This window comes from Rattus norvegicus, chromosome 3, assembly GCF_036323735.1.
Source record: "Rattus norvegicus strain BN/NHsdMcwi chromosome 3, GRCr8, whole genome shotgun sequence".
NCBI lineage: Eukaryota > Metazoa > Chordata > Mammalia > Rodentia > Muridae > Rattus > Rattus norvegicus.
In genome coordinates, this window is record NC_086021.1 from 77,836,467 (window position 1) to 77,861,527 (window position 25,061).

General features: G+C 44.2%; 1 long non-coding RNA gene across 1 annotated transcript in view; it reads right to left on the reverse strand.

Annotated features, from left to right (window-relative positions):
• Positions 1 to 5,270: 5,270 nt before the first annotated feature.
• LOC108350396 (uncharacterized) overlaps positions 5,271 to 25,061 on the reverse strand; it is a 35,857-nt gene continuing 16,066 nt past the window's right edge. Inside the window, exons 6-12 of the long non-coding RNA XR_010064810.1 lie at positions 24,255 to 24,371; positions 23,541 to 24,100; positions 18,487 to 18,617; positions 18,251 to 18,341; positions 8,829 to 9,257; positions 7,800 to 7,950; positions 5,271 to 6,219 (exon numbers count right to left, since the gene is read on the reverse strand). This is a non-coding gene — a long non-coding RNA (uncharacterized LOC108350396). The remainder of the gene's footprint in view (positions 6,220 to 7,799; positions 7,951 to 8,828; positions 9,258 to 18,250; positions 18,342 to 18,486; positions 18,618 to 23,540; positions 24,101 to 24,254; positions 24,372 to 25,061) is intronic.

The window sequence follows — 25,061 nt, forward strand, 5'->3', positions numbered from 1 at the left end:
TGTAGCAGGGGCTGAGCCAGGAGGAGTGTTTTCCTGGTGGCATTCAGCATCAAACACGCATCTTATAGGTCAGACGAGCTATATGTAAAAAGGACTATAATATTTTGTTCTGGCTTGGCTTTAGAGCCCGAGATTGAATTTTAGAGACTGAGTATGGGGGTTCTTCAAGTTTTACTTCTTTCAAATGACTGCCTAATACAATTATGGTTTGGGTATAAAATGTCCCCCCATATGCTTGTGTGCTTGAACACTTGGACATTAGCTAATGCAGATGCTTTTTGGATGTGGTGGAACTTTTGTGGCAGGAGACACAGGCCAGCAGGGGTGAGCCACAGGGGCAAGCTTTGGAGGGTAATGAGCCAACCTTCCTTCCAACTGAGCTCTCTGCTTCCAGGTTGGCCAACGTATAAACGAGCCACGGCCCAGCCTCCCTTCTCCATAGACTGGGTCTCTCCAGTTGCCATGACTTCCCCATCATGATGGATTGCTTTCTCTAAACTAGAAGTCCCTCCTGCCTTAAGTTGTTTCCATTGGATTTTTTAAAAAAGATGTATTTATTTTATGTTGTGTGTGCATGTGTGCCTGAGTGCATGTATACACACCATGTGTATGCAGGAGTCAGAAGAGGGCATCAGAGCTTCTGGAACTGGAATTATAGGCCATTATGAGCCTCCCTATTTGGTACTGAGAACGGAAACTAGGTCCTCTGCAAAAGAAGCCAATCCTAACTGCTGAGCCATCTCTCTTCCTCCTTCTGTCAGACGTTTTGGAAAATGATGAGGAAAGTGACTATGCACATGGTGACTTTTCCTCAGTTGGTGTTGTGGCTTTCTGAATGTTCTTCTGACATGTGGGGAAATGGTGAAGTTAGAAGGGTGTGGAGTAAGAATCAAGGCAAAAGAGTTTCATCACTAGAAACTCAACTGAGAAATTCTGCTTTCCCTAAATCTACTCCTCACAGTGTAGACCTAAGACCTACTCATAAGTAATGTTCTGATGCCATCTATTCATCCATCCATCCATCCATCCATCCATCCATCCATCCATCAGTCCATCCATCCATACATCCATACATCCATACATCCATCAGTCCATCCATCCATACATACATCTATCTATCCATACATACATACATTCTTCTAGTTTTAAAGTAATAAAAATCACCATGATTCTTACTGAAGCATAGACACATGCAAGCTCACACTACAGTCTGGTCAAATAACCAACTGCCCAACTTTCCTTTGACTGACATGGTAAGTGAAGTCCAAAGATTTCACTGCCTTGGAGGGACTTGGAAATGGAAGGAGTCAACTGGTATAAATGTGAGCTTCATGACCTCAAATTTGTAGAATTTACTTCAGGGGGAACTGTCCCTTTTTTGTCATGCAAGTTAGTAGAGAGCAGTCCAGGGTGGCTGTTTGGATTCTAGTGCGTGGGTCTGTTTGAACTTGAATGCCCACCAGGTGTCCCGGGCAACTAACTAACTAGCGTGTCTATCCCAGTGGTAGCAGCTGCCTGGTAGAGACGCTCTGAGGGTCAAATGGGATAATGCAGGCCCCACTTAACTCACAGGCAAAGATTAAGATTGTGACCAGTAGTTTCCATGTTACTTTCTTGCATTTGCAAATAGAGCAGATGGTTCTGGACGTTTGAATGAAGCCACTTAAGAAACTAATGTCCTGCCTCTGGCTACTGGGTCCATCTGGGGCACTGCCAGCAGAGACAGGAGCCTTGCACAGCTGTCATCAGAGAGGCTTCATCCAGCAGCTGATGGAGAGGCAGAGCTCAGGGAGTCTTATGGATGAGTCCTGGGAAGGATTGAGGGAGCTGCAGGGGTCAATGACACCACAAGAAGACCTACAGAGCCAACTAACCTGGGCCCCTAGGGGCTCACAAAAACTGAACCACTAACCAAAGAGCATGCATGGACTGGACCTGGGTCTCCTACACATATGTAGCAGCTGTGTAGCTTGGTCTTCAGGTGGGTCCTGGAGCTCTCTCTGACTCAGACTCTGTTGCTTACCTTTGGATCCCTTTCTCCCAGCTGGACTGCTTTGTCTGACCTCAGTGGGAGAGGATGCACTTAGTCCTGATGAGACTTGATGAGGTCAGGGCAGGTTGGTACTAGGGGTGGGGATGGAGGAGTTTCCCTTCTCTGAGGAGAAGTCGGGGGAATGGGAGAAGGAGGGTGGGAGAATAAGATTGGGAAGAGAGGAGGAAGGGAGCCTGTGATCAAGATGTAAAGTGAATAAACACATAATAATAATAATAATAATAATAATAATAATAATAATAATAAAAGAAACTAATGTCCTTCCTAATGGTAGTGGGGTTTTGGAGAGAAGCTTCAATCTTTGTATACCCAGTGCTTATGTAGTGTAGTGCCTGGTACGCAGTAGGCATCTGTGAATATGTGTGGAATGAAGTAGGGTTCCACTCCCTCAGCATGCTACAATTTACTCCCATGCTCGCTTCCTAGTTAAATTCCAAAGCTAATTGGGAGATGATCTCAGAGCAAAGGAGACACGTCTCTCACAAGTCCATCTGTAAAGGGAAATGATGCTGGAGCAAAAGTGAATTTGATGGTGGTCTTTTGGACCACATGTCTTTTATGTCTGTTAAAAGAATCATAATTGGGGTGGAGAGATGGCTTAGAGGGTAAAGTACCCACCAGCAATCCTGATGACCTGAATTCAGTCTCTGAAGGTTCATGATGGGGGAAGAGAACTGACTGCTGAAGCTTGCTCTTTGTCATGAACAACATCCATCCATCCATTCATCTATCCACTACCCACCCACTCATCCATCCATCCATCCATCCATCCATCCATCCACTACCCACCCACTCATCCACCTATTCATCCACTTAGTCGGCCAGCCAGCCAGCAAATACTTGTTAAGTACTGAGTATGCTCAGGGTACAATTCTAAATCCTGACTTTACAGCATAAAGTCAGTGAGCTATCACCCCCTTTTCCTGTGCACTTATGTTAACTCCTCTTTTTAAAACCAAAACCAAAACAACAACAAAAAAACCTTGTACAGAAAAGAAGTGTTTCACAATGTGTAAAGATGTAAATAATGGTGTCAAAACAACAACAACAACAACAACAACAACAACAACGACAACAACAACGACAACAACAACAACAACACACAGTTCCTTTCAATATTCTTACTAGACCCAAATAAAACAGGAAAAATGGCCTGAGCTATGGAACTGAACGCGTGTAAATCACATTTTCCAGGCACCAATAATGTTCACCCCTCTTGGAAACAGAGACCAAACACTCCATTCCTGTAGATATCAGAGGCGGGAAATTGGGAAAGCTTTCATTCAGTCGTTCAGTCAAATTTAAATGAAAAATATGTGTGAAGGTTAGTCTGGCAGCTATTTTAACTGATAGTTGGTTAATCTGAGAGTAAGAGCACAGAGGGCTAACCTGAGAGTCACAGTTCTCTTACACTCACCCCCCGACCCCAACTGTTGAGAGTCAACCCAGAGGACTCTACATCTGGCTGTTTTTAACCTGCTGTAACGTCATATCCCAGGGCAAACAGTACATTCCAAGCGATGCTTCTAGTCTGCCAGATTTCAGATCGCAGAGGACCTTCTGAAGGCTCATCAAACCCTTCACATACCTGGGGCGGGCCAGGAGTAGATCCACCCCCTACCGAGAACTGGAGAGTTTTAAACAGAAGAGTATGCGAGATAATGACTACTATGTTGGCTCTCCATGCTTTTGTTTGCAAAATAACGGGTTTTAGGTTAAACTGAGGCAGGTGTGCAAATGTTCGGGTGAAGTCCGTGCAGCCTCTCTCCCTCTCTAACATCAAACCATAAAAAGACTCTGATAATAGTTGTCACCAGCATCAGTAATTGTAGCAAGGGTCTGGAATATCAATCAAAGGAAAGACAAGCATTTTGATAGCATCAATCAGAGCGAGTCCCCTCCCGCCAAGCGCGCCAAAGCTCTTGGAGTGCTGCCTGCTCCTATTGTTTCCTGTCTGCTGCTTTTGACTCGGATCCACTCTCCGTTCCCCACTGTGGCCATCATGAAATTGGGGAATTAACTCTGAGCAGAGTTGGTAGTTTGGACGTGAAGGTAAACACACATGGAGAAAGTTCAAATGGTTGAGAAGAACAAACAGCCCTTGTTACTAAACATTCGCTGGCAAGAGCAACAGACACATGTGGTGGGCAGCCATCATGAATGGCTTCCTCTACTGGCCAAAAGGAAACGGTCACAGACTACAAGGCCTGTGTACATCTCTAGAAAGAATTCACTTGTGTTTTCCTTTTAAGTAACCAGGAGTACATATTTAGGGCTTTTTTGCCTTTTTTGTTTAAAAAGAAAGTGCGAGCTTGCGTGCGTGCGTGCGTCCATGCATACGTGCGTCCATGGGTACGTGCGTCCATGCGTACGTGCGTCCATGTGAAATTCACAGGTCTACGTGGTCCACCTCACCTATTTTTTTTTTAATGACTGAACCTGGAGCTCACCTATTGTCTAGACTAGCTGGCCTGCCAGCCCTAGGCTTCTCCTGTCTCTGTCTTTTAGTGCCATAACTGCTGGCACGGAACCCTGGCTTTTTCTGTAGGTGTCTGGATATCTGAACTCAGGTCCTAACATTTATTCAGCGGGAATTTTATGCACTGCCCAGTCTTTCCAGCCCCAGTTGTTTAAGGGTCATGAGTAACACTATCACTGACAAGAAGAAAGTACTGATTTTAATGATCACCCTGAAGGGAACAGTTCTCCACACCTCTTAGAGAGATTCTGCTAGGCTGATCTCACCTCTGTACTTTACACCAGGCAGACTGTCTTTCACATGTGCAGGCATAGAGGTCTGTCTACTTACTCCAGGGCTCCATTGTGCCAGGGGCATGACAGCCAAGAGGATGGATGCCCTGATGACTTAAGCACATTTAGATTGGAATTTCCCCAAATCACAAATACCTTTGGCATCGATCCAATTGAGTTATGTTTAGTTTGATTTTTTGACACAGGCTGTCACTATGTAGCATTGGCTGGCCTGGAACTCACAGATACCTGCATCTGTCTCCGTAGTGCCGGGCTCAAAGATTAACACACTAGCTCACATTCATTTATAACTGGCCTGACTTAGATTACGTATCTGAAAGAGACAGCAAGAACATGAAGCAGAAAGACTATATTATGCAAAGAGATTTTTAGTATTATACATTTCTTTCATAGGCTAGAAGTCACTGAAAGGTGGCTTCATATAAAATATATTCATATGCCACAGACATGTTTGTATATTTCTATACCTACATAAAACCAGAATAAATGGCTGAAAAAATTCAACCAGTGGCTGATTCGTCTTAATGCTGTCAAACATTCACTTTGATTAATATTTTTTTTGCTCTGAGTTGACTGACACTTTGTAGTAAATCATGGCTTTGTATAGACATCCCCAATATAAAACCGCTCCAGACAGCTCCTGGAAAATTAATTGGTCAGCTTCTGCTGCGATAATGGATAACAACCCATATTAGAAATTTCACACATAAACAAATTATTATTCTTTGCTGAATAAAGTCACTAATTAATTTTCCAGGGATCTGTAAGTCCTGGAAACTATTACTAACTAATAATAGTTAGTGGCAAGTGGAAGTGTGTTTGCATGTCAAGTGTTTGAATTCCTTTCACTTTTCATTTCACAACGAGGAACTCAAAGTATTGATAAATAATCACCATCAAAACACTATAAATTGGACCAGGACTTTTCTACTTTTCTTACTGTTCTTTTCTACATTATCATAAACCAGTCTTTAGCTATGACACACACACACACACACACACACACACACACACACACACACACACACACTTCTAGATAGACTTTAGAAAGGGCTATTAAATAAGTATGAAAATGTTGGTCTCAAATTATGCCTTAATTTGAAAAAGACAAGACGCATATAGAACCCTAAAGCAGAGGCAGAAATGGTTATAATCCATAATAATCACTATATATAATTGTGTCCTCCTAAGAAGTGGTGGGTTAAAACTTTTTAACGAGGCTGTGTGTTCATGCTTTCTCTCAGCAGCCTTCTTTGTCTCAGTACCCAACATGGCTCCCTCTTGATGAAGTTTCCTTTCTGTTGTCCTGTTTGGGCGATGAGTGTCTCGGTGCCTTTGTTTCTCTGATTAGGTTCTGTTTTGTGAATGGCAAGTTTAGACTTTAAATCTTCCACCTGAATTATTACAAGAGAGATTTGGTAATTAAGTTCTAACAAGATTTAAATGATATTAAAAACAGTCAGTTAGAAGGAAACACGGCCTTGGGCTTTGTTGTAAATTTGTATAATTATTTTTAGTCCTCTAGAGGATGCATAATTATGTTTCTGTATTTATAAAAATACTGCCTCTGAGGCACCAAAATGAATTTTACAGTATGCTAATTTACATATTAATGTTACTCTTTGTGTGTTGAAATTTCTTCAGCTGAAAAGAAAAAAAGATTTTTCTAGGAAAATCTCAAAGTAACCATGAAGCTTGCAAAGGCTTTCTGATTGGTAGAACTGGGGAAAAAACAAAAAACAAAAAACAAAACAAAAAACCACTGCTTAAGGAGAAAGTTTGTCCAAGAAAGAAGAAGCTTAAGACAGACACAGCACTAAACCTCAAGTCTAACTTCACTTGAACCTAGGAAACCCGGGATGGGGTAGGATGGATCCCCCACTAATAATATCTTGCAGCATTTTTCAGTACCCTTTATGCCGGGAGATCTAGCCACTGTGTCAGCCAGCTTCCTAGGGGTACAAACAAACACCTTTCGCTAGTCAACTTAAATAGCAGAGAGGTTTATTTTGGCTTACAGTTGCAGTGGCCTTTCTGTCTCTGCATTCTGAGTGCTAGGACCATTGGTATGAGTGACCATGGACAACTTGAAGGAACTCTTCTTGAAGTGGAACCTAAGAGTATCCAGGAAGCATGTTCTTATGTTCTTGGCTAGGACAAACCATGGAAAGGGTATGGTTGGGGCTGGGAAGGTCAGCTGGTGAGGGTGTGGATGAGACATGGCCCTTTCTCGGGTGAGAGGGCATCCTGTTTGGCAGGTGGAATTCAGGGCAGACTCTTCAGTATATAGAAAGGCAAGTGAACTTCAGGTTTCTTCAAAAGGAGCCTTTGTGGAAGAGATATTGGTGTCTCAGAATCTCTAGAACTGACATGCTGAGAGGGGAACATTTGAATACTGGTATCTAAATCACTTTTATATTTCTGTGACAAAATACCATGGCCAACGCAACTTCAGAATTAAGAGGTTTTTTTTCAGGCTTATGGTTTCATAGGGTTGGAGTCCCTAATCATCATGCCAGAGATCATGTTAGCAGACATGCAGGCAGTCATGAGAACTCACATCTTGAGATACAATGATGAGGCTAGGGGTGAGGGGAGAAGGAGTGAGAAGGGGCGGGGGGAGCCAATGAGAATGATGGGAGTATTTTGAAACCTCAAAGTCCTCCCCTCCCCCACATGACACATCTCCAGCAAGACCATACCACCTAATCCTTCCTAAACAGTTCTACCAACTGGAGACTAACTATTCATATATGAGTCTATGGGAGCGATTCTCATTCAAATTACCACAGTTGGGTATAAAGGGAAAGCGTATCATTACAACCTGATGATAAGACACAACATGCGATAGCTGTAAGACATAGAAAAGGCAAACTAGAACTGACCCAGAAGCTTCCTCCCTCCTGGCTAGATTTCACAATTCTGGAAGTCACTAGGCTAGTCATTCAGGAAAAACAGTCACACATGGACTTACCCTGGGGTGAACCCTGCTTGCTTCAGTATCGATCTGTCTGGCAGGACATCCCTACTGTTGCGGTCATGGAATGGCTTTCAGATTGGATTTGAGGTCCGCTCCAGAGTTGGAATTCATGTTTGGTACTATAAACCTGGTCAAACACCCATCGCTGAGAAGGTTATGGGGCATAGAGGGATATACCATTACTATTGTTTATCGAGTGGACACATCAAACTGTCCTCTAAATATTTCTATTTATCCTCACAGATTCACGTTCCTCTCAACCTCGGTCAGAGGAGCCTCTGTCAAGTGTCTAGCAGTCAGTGCAAAACTGATCACTAGTCAGGGCGCTGAGAACGAGTGGCCGTTGAATGGTGAGCCCTAAATGACATATCTGTATCAACCTCTTCATGGATATAAGAGCCAGAGTATGGAGCAATGGCCTAGGAAACGCATATCACTTGCCTGGTACACTCATGGACTCATAGCAGCTATGGCTACCTGCAAAGACCTTCAAAAGATGCAAGCCTGTCAACATAGCAGCAGGGATGGGGGGATCTCATAAGGCTCTACCCCTAATGGAGGAACCATTGGCAATTGAGGGCTGTTGTGAGAAGGGGCATCATTTTCCTTTGGGAAATGGCTGTCGGTAGGTTGCTCCTGATCCAGTGAATGGCCCCTGCCTGTGTGCTTCATAGTTTGGACTATGCATATTCTTCTTCACGATTTTTTAGGTGAGCATAATGCAATCTGATGGGGCCAGGAAACGTGCTCAAGGTCAATAGCTTTAAATGGCAGAGCAGAGATTTTACACCAGGAATGATGCCAAGTCTTTTTCTTCAGCCATAGCACAGCTTCCAGAGTTAATAGGGAGGAGGAGCACCAGTGTCTGGTCTACCAACCTTTAAGCTAGAAATGGGAACTAGAAAACTGGTCTCTGAGAAAGGACCTTGGGATTAAAGTCCTGTTCTGTTGTTCCAGAAGCTTAGGGCTAGAAGGGGACACTCCGTGTTATTATCTTGCTGGATTGTCTTGCCTACTCCTCACCATTGTTTGGGCAGATGTCCTCTCCGGGTTGAAGAACTGAGGCTACCCAAAGCCACTGAGAGGGAGGTTACGGTGTGCTACTGAGCACCCTGGTCGTGGGTGCTGGTCTGGGTCTTATTAGATGTGGGTTCATGTCTTGCAGACGACCTCCACCTCCATCGTCAGCATCACATCCACATAGACCCTGCTTTCAGCTGGTAGTCATTTCACATCTCAGTCCCAGCTCATTCCCTACCAGAACTGTCTGCATTTTAACTGAAGGCTGTTGGTGTATAGGGGATAGGAGAAGGGGAGCAGGGCGTGTTGGGCCATCTCTCCTGTAATTGTCCTTATTCCTCTCCAGACTAGCTTGGGAGGAGGAACGCCTGAGCTCAAATTCATTACATGCTCCTCATTTCCAACAGGATCCAGGATGGGTACTTGACCTGACTTGAGAGAGAGAGAGAGAGAGAGAGAGAGAGAGATTAACATTCACTTCAGAGTAGTGAGACCCCGTGACTGTTACAGGAAAAGGTTGTGGCCGAATCCCTGAGCATACTTGATACTAACCTGGTTCCCTCCCCCTCACTCCCCCTCCCCCTCCCCCTTCTCTCCCTCCCCCACTTGCCTCTCTGTTTTTGATTTTTGTGTTTTTGGAGAGAGGGTTTCTCTCTGTAGGCCTAGCTGTCCTAGAACTCACTCTGTAGACCCCGAGGCTGTCCTCAGACTCACAGAGATCCACCTGCCTGTGCCTCCTCCTGAGTACCGGGATCGAAGGTGTGCACCATCACAGCCCAGCTACTAACCCAGTTCTTAATCCAGTTCCAAATATCCTTTACTATATTTTATGTTATTGTTTGTTCAGGAGAAAGTAGAGCTTCCTGAGGCCCACACTGCTAGGCCACCAGTCCTACTCTGCCCTGGGTGGTAAGATTTGAGAAAACGGACAGTAATACTTGAGTGGAAAGCTCAGTAATCAGGACTGAGCCAGTTGCCCTGTGTAGCACATACTGTAGAGCTTGCCTATGGTGAAGTCTTCATTGCTGCTTTGGAGTTTAAATACCCAAAGTCCACATGGCTCCTCATGATGGAGATAAAGACAGGGAGCCTGTTCTATGCTGTAACATGTGAAGTCAGGCATGAGGACAGGGGAAGGAAACCCGACGAGACACTGTTCACCAGACAGTCATTCTCACAGACAGTCATTCTCACTCCACGGAGGGGCACTATTTGAGAAAGAATTAATTAATCATGATTTTTTTTCTGGTAAAATGTAGCAAAGAATGATGTCTTACTTAAACTTTTCTGTATATTTAGCTAGCTTTCCTTTTTATGGGAAATCGAGATATTGTTAAAACACGTAGGATTGTTACATCACCAAAAGAAAGCTTTTGCTCGTGCTTCCTCCTCTGATTTGAGGAAGCCCTCACGTCCTGTTCTCTGCATCTGCCAACACTTGTAGCGTTGTGGGAGGAGTGCATGTGTGGAGAATTTAGGTATAAAGTGTTCCATTTTTGTGTCCTTGGAGTCTCAGCCAAGAAAAGAGTGTCACTAGACATGTGACTCCTTAAAGATGCTGGAGAAAGTGAAGCATTTCATCTAACCCCTCAGCCTCCTTATGGATGAGGTAAGGACCAGTTGACTCAGAGTTGTGTGACTTTAGAACTGACTTTGCAATCTTTCTATTTTCTGGGTCAAGCCCTCTTCAGAGAGGCAGTCCCTGACCAGGAGGATTGGTTAAGTAAGGAGATGCTTGAATCCTGTGTCTTCAGGACATGTTAGGGCAACCATTTCTTGTCTCAGGCCTCAGCAGGGCAGTACAGGCTCTCGAGTGTTTTCCCAAAGGTCCAAAACCAAACATGAAGGAGACAATTTCAGCAACCACTCAGCTGCTAGTATTGAGGCAGTGTCTATATGCACACATCCTGGCACTGACTGGTGGTATTGTTTGCTGACTTGAAAGACGATTCTAGGCATCAGTGATAAAGATTAAGAGACATGAAATGCTGTCTGGAAGAGCTTTGAAAGTTTTAGATCAGCATCACAGAAGAAATTGGTGTTCTGATGTATACTTCTTGACCAGATTATTAAATGTGTCAAAGTGGGTGGGTCGAAAGAGCCAATGTGTTTCATGCCAATCAGCATCTTAAAAATCTTTCTTTCTCAGCACTGAGTAGGATTTTTAAAGCCTACCCAGTGCTCTGCATGGCCCAGGACTGTCTCTATTCTGCACTGAGTCACTTTGGCGATTCTGGATGACCAGAGGTCATCACAGATCACCAGAACTCCCCGCTTAGTTGACACATGGCTCAACATGTCAGAACAGCAGCTGGCTGGGTTTCTCTATCCTGGGAGTTCACCACAGCTGACTGGGATGATGGATTATGAGCACCGCATAGCCTCCCACTGTAATACATCAAGACCCAGCCCTGTTTGAAGGGGAATTAGTCAAAGGATGGAGTTCCTGCAAACTCAAAATCCAAGGAAGGGAGCTCTTTAATGATGGAATGAAAGAGGAATTAACTGGTTGGAGGGTTAGCGGCAGTCAACGCGAGTGGCCTTTCCTAAGCCGTGGTCGTAGCCTGCATGTGTGCATCATTACCAGCTGTGGATTTACCCTTCTGAGGTGTGAATCACAGCTTTTCACCAGCATCACCACCCCCACTGGAGCAGCTGGCCATAACTAGGGTTTATGTTTTTCCATGTGTCTTTCTAAAGGCCCCTAAATCCATCCTCGCTATACACAGCCAGTCTCCCTCTTACTGGGGTCAAGCAGCCTTTGGTCTCCTCCCTATATATCACTTTGTACCCATTGCACACAGGAAAAGGGAAGGCTATAAAGCAGTGAAGTCTTTGTCACTCCTTCTCACATGGGGTGTATGCTCTGGGCATTCATTCATTCATTCATTGGCATGAATTGTTAGTATAGTCTATGTACTAGAAAATGTTAGTATAGTCTCCTTGTGTATCATTTTCAAAGTGTAGGACTTAAACCTCCCGTAGTGGGATAGCTGGAAGAGGGATTTCAAGGTACAGTAATAAAGTGATGTCATCAAAGAGCCAGCTTCTTACTGATTCAGTGGTCTGCCATCTGGCTTTTGTCTTTAGGCATATATGCTTATGGTTGAAAGATGCTGAAGGGAGAGACAGAAGAAAGAACATTCTCTTTTGTTCTTAAGAGCAAAGACAAAACTTTCAGGTTTGATGTCCAGAATAATGTCTGAGGTCTGTAAGCCATCACCAGTACAGAGAATCAGATCACCCTGAACAGCAGGCTGATCTCTCCCTCCCTCTTCTTGCAAGGCCATGGTTGGTTGGTATTTTGAAAATAAAGTGAAGGGTTGGGTATTTGCTGCCTGAAAATGGATTTTGTCTGTCACAGGCTGCCAGTTCTAAGGACCAGAAACCTTGGGAAGCTGTACAACCAAGTCCCTTGGGGGCCACCAGAGGTCGGGGTGTGGAGGATAGACTCATACATTTCCCAGATCCTCTAGCAGCATAAAGAATTTACTCTATCAGCTCCTGGGCAGCCTCAGACCAGCAGAAGATCTGTCCTGCCCAAGGTTGGGCTCTATCCTAGGTCTGCTATGTCTTAGGACCTAGCAAACAGGGTCTGGTTTTCTAGCTCCCCTTGGGGACACCCAGCTTCAGGGATCCTGAGGACCAAGGACTTCCTTGTGTCTGAGTAAAGGGTCTCTCGTCTAGCAGCTCTTACCTAGCACTGAAAGTTGGTTGACAGGAACATTACTCACATTGAGTTCAAATAGATTCATACTCTTCTGTGTTTGGTGTAATGGAAAAACCCTCCACTCTCCTCACAAGGAGCTAACATCAGAGGAAGATGCTTTCTGCACATTGAAAGCCTGTGGACCTGAATTGACGAAAATGTAGGTATTTGAGAATTAGGAAGAAGTCATTACCCCATTCCCTCCTTTTCGTTATTTTTTTCTCCTCCTCTTCTTCTGTTACCACTTCTTTTAATTGCTCTCAGGAGGGGAAAAAGTGGGAGTCATTCTTCCTTCAAGATATCAGATAAGCCTGTCTCAAGGCTTAGTATCAAACCCAGGGCCAGGGATCAAGCCCAGGGCCTTGTGCACACTAGGTAAGTGCTCAGCTCCCAAGCTGCACCCCAGCCCTAAGCACCACCTGGAGACACAAAACTCTAACATTTGAGTGTGATTTGGGCTCTGTTGAGTTAGGCGTCCTAGTAAGAGACTCACGAGGAATCTGATCCTAGCCCAGCAGCAGAGGAGGCAGGATTAAGGCAGAGGGTCTGGCTGAAGACGAGATTGACAGTTAGCTTTGAGACAGATGTCACTTACGTTGCTCTGCACTACAGGAAGAATGATACCGAACAATGTGATTAACAACCGGTGGGGCCTGAGTCACCAGGAGCCCTTACACACACACACACACACACACACACACACACACACACACTTCATAAAGACAACAAAGGCTTTCACTGTAAGTCATGCAGACTTGGCTGTGAATGTCGCCTGGCATGTACTTAGCTGCCACAACACGTTACTTTATTGTCTTTTTTGGAGATCTTGTAGAGGAGATGAAGCAGGCAGAGACAGAAGCATACAGAATAAGGCAGATGAATATTCGCCTTGTTGTTCGGCTCATAAAGACCCTGGGCATGTGGGTCAAGCAGGGAAGTGTGTAAAGGAAGGGTAAAGATGCAGGGTTATTGGCAGAGGAGAGGAGATAGCAATTATTGAAACGATTTCATCCTCTCTGCCTATCTCTAAGGGCGCCATTGTGAATACCAAATGAACTTCTGTAAGATGGCCATAGTTTTCTCTAGTTCCATCAGCGCATGTTTTAGTCAGGGGACTTGCAAAGAATAAATGTTATGCTCAGGTGTAAGAAAAAAAAAGACAAAACCAATTATTGTGCAAACAACAACAACAAAAAGCTTTTAGCCTGTGTCATCTGATGCATCCCCAGAGGACTGGGCAGAACAAGTTATGTGAGAGCATTCGATCACACCTGGCCAAGTGTCCCCGTCACACAGCAGCCTATTGCTTGTCTTATGTGACTGTCTGGGGCTTGAGTCCCAGTTCTGATCTTTTCAGGGCACATATGACCTTTCATGGAAACATAAAAACTCTTGGAAAAAGGAGAGAAGATGACTGTTGCCTCCCTCCCAAGGCGAGGGAGGCTAGTAAAATCACAGAGAACCTTCTCGAGGCTTCCCGTCTCTCTGTGCCCCTCTCTCTCCTTCCATATTTAAAGGTCTCTGCATATGTTAGGGACAGAGGAAGTGGAGGAGACCAAGCTGCCATCCTTATCCTCATGTGCTGGTCAGATAGAGAATATAGACCTACCGAGACATGAATTATACCGAGCAGGATAGTACATGCCTCTAATCCTTGCACACAGGAGGATCAGGCAGGAGGATCTTGAGTTCCAGCCCATCGAGAGCTACTTAGGGAACCCCTGTTCATATGTAATTAGTTAAAAAATAAGAAAGGAAGTAAAAGAGGAAGAGAGAGAGGGCATTTAAGGGCTCAGAGAAAGGAAGACTGTCAGTGGGTTAGTCCTGTGAGCTTCAAGGTACACCAGAGGGAGGATATTGTAGTACTGGAGACAAGACTCAAAGCAGGAAAGTGGGGGAAGAAACTCACTCCTCTCTTCTGCACATCTTGATCTTTTTCTGGTCCCTCTGTTAGTCAAACCCAACCAGAATCCATTGATAATGAAATACAAGGGTCCTCCTCCCAGAGCCCAGAAAAGGACAGGACAAGGCAGGGTCAGGACTCAGTGAATTGGGATCCAAGCAGACAGAGAATAACCAGTGTATCTGCTGTCCACTGAGATGGGGATTCCAGGTTAGGGAATCAGTCCTGCAGTCATCTTCTTTTATTGCCAATCAATCTCATACAATATCTGCTTTAAATATTCTTGTTTGACTGGCTCCTTTGAGAATATGATGACAACAACGGTCTCTTCCCCCAAGAACAAAATTACAAAATCACACATGGATGCAATTCACATTCAGTATTTACAACCTCTAGAACCTCACTCCTCAGACCAAGCTGTAGGTCCGCAGCACCAGCCTCACTTGGGAGCATAGAGATGCAAGTCCTTCTACCCCAGATTCCAGGTTTCATATAGATATAAGGTTTTACCCCTAAGCCAGTGGGACAAATGTGATGAAGGCTGGCTTAAGGCGATGTGGATCTTCCATTTAGGATATAGGTTCAGTGTAGATAGAAGAAAAGTCAACCAAATAGTGCCTTAAGCACAACAGAAGTTCTATTTTGGTCATGAACTATGAACTCCAGAGACAAACATGTTTAATGTTGGTGTCACAGCTGCCCCTTCTCTACTTATACTTCCATTCGGCCATTTTTAGTCTGTCTCTGTTCTCTTCATGGTTCTCAAATGGGTTCTAGAATTCTAGTCAATGCTTTCTATTCCAGGTATAGGAGGGCAGATCATGGAGCCCTTGTAAAGAGTGTTCCTGCAGTTTGCTCCTAGACACTTTCAATGGCCACTGTTTGGTAGCTGCAAGGGAGTCTGCACAGTAGAGCAATTCTTTTAAACTACAAACACATAGAACGTAGGGAACAAGAAACAAAGAGGTGATTAATATTGTAATAGCAATTTTCAACCCGCTGTCGTGTCTAGTGGTAAAAATTAATTTGAATAATTTTGTTCTATCTCATTTCACCAATGAGAACCTATAACACATATTTTATATTTTGGAGATGCCATTCAATAAATAAAGTGAATTTAGAACTTATCAGAAGGAGACTAGAATTACAGAGACAAAGGAGGCCAAGATATAAAATTACTGATTTGGGTTTCCTGTTATTCATTAATAATATTAATTTCTTTGGTATGTATTTGAACTGAAATATAATTTTTCTCTTCAAAATATTTACCTAAACAAAAATAAAAATTTATTTAAGGAGATGAAGAATGCTTTAGATTTCTTGAAGAGATTATGTCCAGACCTCATCTGTATGGGTATTTTGTATATTTTTTCTGTAGTGATGGTATCTTAGTCACTGTTTTATTGCTGTGAAGAGACACCATGACCAAGGCAACTCTTATAAAAGAAAGCATTCAACTGGGGGCTTGCTTACAATTTCAGAGGCTTAGACCATTATCATCACGTCAGGGAACATGGTGGTATATAGGGAGACTTGATGCTGGGGAAGTTGAGAGTTCTATACTCTGAACCAGAAGGAGAAAGGAAGGCAGAGGAGAGGAGAGGAGAGGAGAGGAGAGGAGAGGAGAGGGGAGGGGAGGGGAGGGGAGGGGAGGGGGAGAGAGAAAGGAGAGAGAGAGGAGAGAGAGAGAGAGAAAGGAGAGAGAGAGGAGAGGGAGAGAGAGAAAGGAGAGAGAGAGGAGAGAGGAGAGAGAGAGAAGAGAGAGAAAGGAGAGAGAGAGAAGAGGAGAGAGAGGAGAAAGAGAGGAGAGAGACAGGAGAGAGAGAGGAGAGAGAGAGAGAAGAGAGAGAAAGGTTGAGAGAGGAGAGGAGAGGAGAGGAGAGAGAGAAAGAGAGAGAGAGGAGAGAGAGAAAGGAGAGAGAGAGGAGAGAAGAGGAGAGAAGAGAGGAGAGAGAGAAGAGAGAGAGAGAAGAGAGAGGAGAGAGGAGAAAGAGAGAGAGGAGAGAGGAGAGAGGAGAAAGAGAGAGAGAGAGGAGAGAGAGAGAGAGGAGAAAGAGAGAGGCTGGCTGGCTGGCTGACTGACTGACTGACTGACTGACTGACTGACTGACTGCTGGCCTGGTGAGAGCATCTGAAACCTCAAAGTTAACCCCCAGTGACACACTTCCTCCAACAAGGCCACACCTGCTAAATCCTTTCAAACAATTCCCCTCCCTAGTGACTAAACGTGCAAATATATGAGCCTATGGGGGCCATTTTTTATTAAAACAGATGGTCTAGGCTTTCACCGACATCATTTTAAGTGTAAAAGCACTCCTTTAGAATTATTGTTTATGAGTTGACACATCGTCACATGCTAACTCTGTGCCTGCATCACTAGATTTTTAATGCCCATATTCAGAGTTCTTACAGCCCTTTCAAACAAGGGCACATTATTTGAAAAGGGCTATGACTCTGATTTTGAAAAGAATTCTAAGGGCCCAGTGGTTAAGAGCACTGGCTGCACTTGAATTCAGTTCCCAGCACCCGACTCAGGTGTTTCACAACCATCTGTAACTCCAGCTCCAGGGACTATGGTGCCCTCTTCTGACTTCCTTGGGGACCCTTCCTTCCCAACACACATGTGGTGCACACACTGACACACATGCACGTAAGAAAAAAAAAATAAAATTCTGTATTTTGTATTCTTCACTAATTTTTCTAATTAATCCAACTTAGTGACTTTCCCTGTATTCAAGAAGTCAACATCTACATCGCCTTTGAACTGTTCAGATAACGCTGAGGTATGGACTGAAGTAAGATCTCATCTAGCTAATGAGGGTTGCATTTTAAGGAATTTTGAGACTGAGATGAAATGTAAGGATTTTAAAGCAAAAGACTGTCATAGAGTATCTTCAAAATATCCTTTTTAAAAATGAGTTCTTTCCAGGGCCAGACCGTAGAAATCTCCTGTGATGTCAGAGCCTTGCCAGACCCCAGAGGGGCCGTAAGCCTTTGAGTTGAGCTCTGCTGAGGGACATTGTTAGGACACACAATCAGGTCTCAGACCTGGTTTTGGAGCTACACGGACCCACCGCAGTATCACCGCTGGACATCAGGAGTGTTGTCATGTGTGGGGGCTTTTGTCATCCTGAGGCTTATTTGTGGCAACTTCTCAGGCCGGAATGATACAGAGATGCTCGATTGGGCTACTCTGCTTCTTGATTTTATTCTTTCAGTCTGTGTCCCCACAGCACCAACAATATTGCCTTTCTGCCGAGGTTAGTGGGAGGAAGAGAAGGTATAAGGACGGAGATGCATCCCTAACTTGAAGTGAAAGCTCTGTACAGAACTGCTTGGAAGAGGAGATACAAAGCAAATACAGGGAACCTGCGGATCTGTGGACTTTCCCATAGTTCCCTGCAGGATTACACAAAGCTGCAAAGATTCAAGACGCACGTTTCTAGTTTATGTCAGAAAGGAGGAACAGCACACACATACATACGTGTGTGTGTGTGTGTGTGTGTGTACATGCACGCGTGTGTACATGCACGCGTGTGATTTGTGTATATGAGTGCTCTATTTTCATGTGTGCCTGCATGGCAGAAGAGGACATCAGGTTCCTTTATATATATATAGATGGTTGTGAACCACAACACAGGCACTGCAAATTGTGGAACTCAGGACCTTTGGAAGAGCAGTCAGTGGTCTTAACTGCTGAGTCATCACTCCCAGCCCTGGATAGGCCCAGCATCTAACCCTGTAATGAACACGTAAAGACCCTGTACCGAATACTGATCACGTTGTCGTCAAATCTAAGGGAGTCGTCCGTACCGTTTGTGCAGCCTGGCAGGCCTGTAGCGTCAGTGTCCACTCCAGTGCTTGTGGACAGTGAATTGCAACTTCGATGAACCAGATTATCTTTCTAGAAAAAAACCAAGGTGTTGTATTTGACTAAACAGACTTCTGTGTGTTGATATCCCTCTTCAGGGTTGGCACACACACCCGACCCCCTCCCCCGTGGGATAGCACATTCGTCACTGTGCTTTGCTGAAGCAGGCCCTTCTGACCTACGGGGCTTCCCGAGTTGCATGCTGCTCAGACATCCGGGCACGATCCGCCTTGTTTCCAAAGCTTCCGTGGCGTTATTGGCATGTTAATTATCACAGCAAATGATAAAAACGTGCAAAATGGTCTCCCCCTTAATGACATAAATAAATGAAGCAATTAATTTTACACAATAAAAACAAGCAATACAATAACTCACAAATTTGGAGTTTCTTCATTATTACATCAAACTGCAAAATAGAAACATGTAATTTCAAAAGGCTCATAAGTAAAAATGGAAGCACAGCTGATGCCACATCCGCTTGTGGGCTGCAAAATAATGTGGGGTTTCGCACAGTGTGGAGCAGTCAACATCTTTTAGGCACACCAGGCCAGATACATTCCGAAACTATAAATCTTCGAGCCGTCCCAATGATCTAAGCCATTTATGTGCTGTAATGAAAAACACAACAGCTCTGTGTTGCTCTGCGATGAGCTTGGCATTCTCCGAGTTACCTGGCTTAGGACCCTCAGCTCCACTTATCTGTAGTTGCAGAAGCTGCAAGCCTGTGATTGATCTCGTAACTCCAATATCTCCAGAGAGATAAGTAGGGAAGCAAATTCCCCCGAGAGGGCTGACAACAGTTTTTAAAATGAAATGTGTATACACTGAGCCTGACAAACTCTATTGCCCACCATCTTTGAAACCGTCAGTTTCCGGGGAGGGGGGTGACATCTGATTCCGTGTGTTTGTTTTGGTGAGTGAGAGAGCAACGCATATTTTCTTTGACATCTTGTGCAATTTTGCAGGTATTCAGGGCACATTCCCTGCTTTGCATGGGGAATGTATATGGCACAGTTGTCAGCGTGATGGACAGGGGAGCGAACGGTAGGACGGAGCGTTGATCTTTGCTTGTTATTACGCGCCATAGCCTGGTAGGAACCGCGATGTGCTGGTGAGACAAACTGTATCCCATTCTGGAACATATTAAGTTTGTCTCCAGGACACACATGACTTCGCTAGGGTGACGAACCTCATTCATAATAGATGCTAATCTTTCCAGGGCTGACTGATGACAGCACTTCCTGCCCTTCATGGAATTAGAGCTGGGTTTTATCAAAGGACTCAAACTGCCTGCTAATTAGACTAATTCCCTCCGTCATGAATTATTTATTTCCATTGGTAACTGATCACTGTGACATTAATGGGTTCTGCTCAGCTTAGTTTCATACCAATACACGCTAGGAGTTAAATGTTTAAAAATTCTCAATACTTCAGTCTAGGTCAAGTGTATCTCTAATATTTGACAGATTCGACGGAGCTTCGATGATTATGTTTCAGGAGCAAATAAAATGGGATGGAGTTCCGGATTTTGTTTAGATAGGAAAACAAATCCATTTCTTCTGCCGCTCAGGTGTCTCCTTGCTTGGCCGGAACACGTCATCCTATGTTGGGCTGTGTTCTCTAGGCTTCAGGGAATTTTGTCAAGGCCACACTAGTACATGAAGTATACATAATATTAGCTAGCAGATAGGAGTGATAGTTCACTCTCTATTAATATCCTTTGATATGAAATTAAGAGTGTTAATATCTTGTTAACTTGTAAGTGTGCTTTCTTTCTTTTCTTTTCTTTTTTTTTTTTTTTTTTTTTTTGAGACAGGGTTAATATGTGGCTCTTGCTGGTGGCCTGGGACTCTGTAGACCAGGCTGGCCTCAGAGTCACAGAGATCTGCTTGCCTGTGCCTCCCGAGTCCTCACAAGTACTAAGATTAAAGGTGTGTGTCGCTATGCTTGGCTTTATAAGAAAACAGTTTTAAGAATATAATCTTTGCGTAAACAGTTGAATGGTGCCTGTTAATAGTAGTCAGCATTTCTCAGTGTGTCACCCAGCCCATAGAAGCGCTGAGGCTAAAATCAGCTTCCTGGGCTCTTTGTGACCTGTTAAAACAGCCGTTTTCAACCTGTGGGTCATGACCCCTCTGGGGGGTGGCATATCCAGATATCCTGAATATTAGATATTCACGTTACGATTCTAGCAGTAGCAAGGTTACAGTTGTGAGGTAGCGACAAAATAATGTTATGGTTGGGGGCCGCACATAACACAAGGAACTGTATTAAAGGGTCATAGCATTAGGAAGGCTGAGAACTACTGTGTCCGAATCTGAGATTGGTGTCTCAGAATTGCATTATTAAACCATCGCTTGACGCGGTGGGCTATGCCCGTAATCCTAGCACTCAGGAGACTGATACAGGAGGCTAGCCCGAGCTACATAGTGAGACTCCAAATCCGATAAAACAAAACCAGACAGGACACCCCACACATGCCTTTTGCTTCTTGAATAGTGTTAATGACATTGGTTAAATAGATAGCTGACAAAACCACCTCTAAACCCCAGAACACAGACAAGAAACTAAAGCTGATCGATATTTTCTCAGGCTTATTAAGCTAGCGTACAAGGGGCAGATGCCCAGCGGAAAGGTTGCTTCTGGAACTGGCATCAGCCACCATTTCATCAACACACAGAGAAGATGCATCATCTGTAACAAGTGGCCATTAAGTCAGAGCACAAAGGCAGTCTTTGAATGTCAGACCGGAGTGTCAGGCGTCACCCCTTGCTCAGGGGACACAGTGGACAAAGGCCTCAAGGCAGGTGCCCTCCGACTCCCTGCTCAGAGAGGTAATTGGAGTCAGGTGGAGAGGCCGCTGTGCACACACTAGGCACATGGGCCACAATAGGTACCTTGGTCATTATGGAGTGGATTGTGGGAAATGCTAAGGAAAAAAAAAAGGTGCAAAGAGGGCCGGATAATGAGCAGTAACTGGAGATGTGGTGACAAATGCTGAACAAAGGTGTCACGTCGTCCACAGTGCAATATGTCAAGACCACAAATCACAGGTGCTGTGCACATAGCTACAGTTTCCACACAAATCTCTCCATCGAGATGACCGTGTCAAGTGGCAGGCACCTGTGTGATCAGAGGGCTGCGCTGCCAGCGGGGTCCGTTGTAGCAAGGAACAACGTTCCGTGTGCTCTTACTAACTCCCAGCAAACACCATCACGAGTCTGTTTTAAAACATAGGGAGTCTTTCAGATTTTCCAGGAAATAGCAACATTGCAAAACTGAATTAAAAATAAAAAAGATAGTCAAAGACACCAGAGAGCTATGTAAGCAGGGGAGCGTGTTATAGGGTTTGATTCTAGTTGCATAGTCTGCTGTGTTACTATTGCCCGGAATATACACTCGTAGATTGAAGAGTTATGTATAAACTTTTTACCAGGTCCCCCCATATCTAATCTGACAGAATTCGCCTTCTAAAATTATACCCAAAGGAATTATGGAGTCACAAAGAGTTTAGAGGCGTTTTGTCAACTGCATTTATGTGAGCAAGTGACTCATGGTACCCGTGATCACAGATGCCGTGTTTCAACCTGAGGACAAACGGGGCCCATCCGGCTGTTAGTGAAGGGAGGAAATTTGAAGTTTTTCACTCGTTCCCTTTCTCCTGGCCACGTGGCTTGACTTCAACAGTCTGTTTTCACACAGACAGCCCCCACCCCTATTTACATATGTTTGAGAAAACCTTGGAGGCCATTTCAATCTCTGACACCCCCTCCTCAAGCCACTGGTATTTAATGCATTGTATTGATCTGCACATGTCAGCGGACCAAATTGCTCTCCTCTTCCCTCACCCTCTATTCAGCCCTTCAGTGAGCCACTCTGCAGCTGGAGTAATTTCACATTGAGAAGTTCATTCATGTGTTAATATCTGGTATTTTGAATGGATCTCACTGGCAAACCTTCCACAAAGCAGAGTATCAGTTAAATCACAGAAATAAAGATTCCCTGCTCCCCCTAAGAATAATAAAAATAAGTCTGGCCCAGGGTTGTTGGCCGGAGGTGACAAATGTTTCCACCAGACTGGGGCCTGATCATACCCACTGGTTTTCATAACAGCCCTTGAGGAGATCTCTAGAAGATGTTCTCGCTTGCATAGACACATGGTTCTCAACAGCTTTGGGAAACCACGTTGCTTATCTGTATCTGAGAGACTTTCTGATCACCAAAGAAGCCTTCCTTCCTTCCTTCCTTCCTTCCTTCCTTCCTTCCTTCCTTCCTTCCTTCTTTCTTTCCTGTTTTTGAAGTATATTTTTATTTAGGAACTCTTCACAAATGTTAAAGATTATCTAAATGTGCTTGCATCAGTAGACCATATGATCCCATATATCATCTGTCCTGCCTGTGGTCACAGTTCCAAGACGGAAAGGGGAGGTTATGTCATGAATGTAATGTTCAAATTAGTGACCAAGGGAAGTTGTGGGGCAAGATTTGAAGTCTGAAATGCCTCAGAAACCTGAACTGGGGGTAGTAACCAAGACTATAAATGGCATAAGCTTTTGAATTCCATCCTGAGAGTGGGCTTACAGTGGATGACGTTTGTGAGCAACTGGGCTACCCACTCAATGGCATTTGAGTCTTTACGATTTGTGAGGAACTCTCTTAAAGTTACAAGCTTCTTGCTAGAGAAGTAACCAGAGGCTTTTCGTATTGACCTAGAAATACGTCTTGATTACAAATTGAGTTGAGGCTCTAATATTGGGAGGAATTTTGTACCATCATATCCTCTGGGGTAGAACAAAAAACAACAAAGCAGACAAAACAAAAACAAAACTCAACTTTGATTCAGTAGACCAAAGCAACTGTAGGTCCCTTGGCAAAGATTTAAATCTCCTGAAATTTTCTCTTCCCCTTTGAGCTAATTAGCCAATCATGTCAGCGTGTAAAGTCATCTTGCACCAATGGGATGAGAGACAGTCACCAACAACGTCAAGAGTAAAAGACTGGAGTCATACTGACTCTGGTGTCTTACTAGCTCTGTTTGGATTCAAATTTTAAGCCATTCCCTTGTCCTGTTTCCTTTAAGGATGAGTCCCAGGAACCAGATTTGTCTCTCTGCTGCAAGCAGCCAAGAAACTGGACAAAATCTGTGGGCAACTATTCACAGACAGAGGAGCTCAGACCTCAGAGCCCTGATGCTTAGGATATAAAAATGAAACGATAGATTCCACTACCAACCTTGGCTGGTTCACACAGTTTTCAGGCCAAAATGCAGGAAAAGACTCAACCCAAGTACAGTAGGTTTACTGAGAAGGAGACTGGAACTTAAGATGTGCGCCTTCTGAAAGAGAACACTGTGCAAAATGGAGCTACCGCAGTCTGCACAGGATAAGTCGGGTGTCTTTGCAAACTATTAGACTGAGCACACGTGGGATAAAAGATCCCACAAGCCAGAACATAGCATGGGCGGGGACTTGCCAGTTCTCAGAGCAGGGCACAGCTAAACCATTAGCCATTTAGCCAGGAAGCTCTCGTTGGTCACTCAAGGTATTTGGTCAAGTTCGCAGGGCATCCCTTAGTAAACTCGAGCAGCCCCTGCAGTGGAGCTGTGTATAGAAAAGCTGAGACCAGTCTGGATAGAATCAGGTGGAAAAGCAACTAGCTTGTTAGTCAGAGCAAACTCAAGATTATTTAAAGGAAAGCAAACAGCCATCCATCCAGCAACATTACATTCACAGTATCTGAAATCCCAGGGATGAGAAAAACCATCGGACTTGCCACAGCGAAGAAAATGTAGCCTGTAATCAGAAGAAACAGACAGAGATGGCTTCCACAGGCAGAAGTGGGAGAGAACGGTGCTGAAATAGATCTTTTTCCAGACAGACTCTCACTGTGTAGCTCAAATGTTCTCAGACTTTCCCCACCCCACTACAGAGACACCCACATACTCACGTTCATGGTTGCTGTAGTTTTCTATATTCTGGAGGAAGTCACATCAGCCTAGATGTCTATTGACTGGTGAATGGAAAGTGAAAATATGGCACATGCAGACAGTTGGATTTTATTGAGCTACAAAGAAAAATGAAATTTGCAGGAAAAGGAGAAAAAATGGAACCGGAAGACATCCTGAGATATCCCAAGTGCCACCCCCCAAACAAATGACACCATATAGCCGTGATAAACACCAGAGGGAAAAGGTTGGTTTGGCTTCTAGGTTACAGTCTGTCATTGAGGGAAGTCAGGGCAGGAACTTAACCTGAAGCTGGGACAGGACAGCAGCTGGGATAACTCACAGTAGTGGTGGAAATGCTAATATCAAGCCAGGCTGCTTGTCAGCCAGCATGGGAGGAAGACTCACAAGGCCCTACCCCTCGCTGGAGCTGCTGCTGGTAGGGGAGAGTTGTTTTTAAAGGATGTGGCCACTGGTAGATTGCCCATGTGACAGTGGATGGTCTTATACCCATGTACACTCAGGCAGCACTAACTGGACTCCGTACAGAAGAAGGGAGAGGAGGAATCAGAAGAAGCAGGGGTGGGGGAAGAAGATAAAAGGAGAAAGGAATGGTGTTGGTTATTATCAAGTTATATTGTTTATATGTATGAGATTGTTGAAGACTAGAAAATATTTTTAAATTATTCATAAGAAAGCTGGGCTTTCTATTTTGATACAAGTGTTGGGACAAAACCTATTTCTAGAAATGAAGGGGGATATGCAATGATTCAGGAAATAATTTACCAAGAAATATGAAATCCTAAATG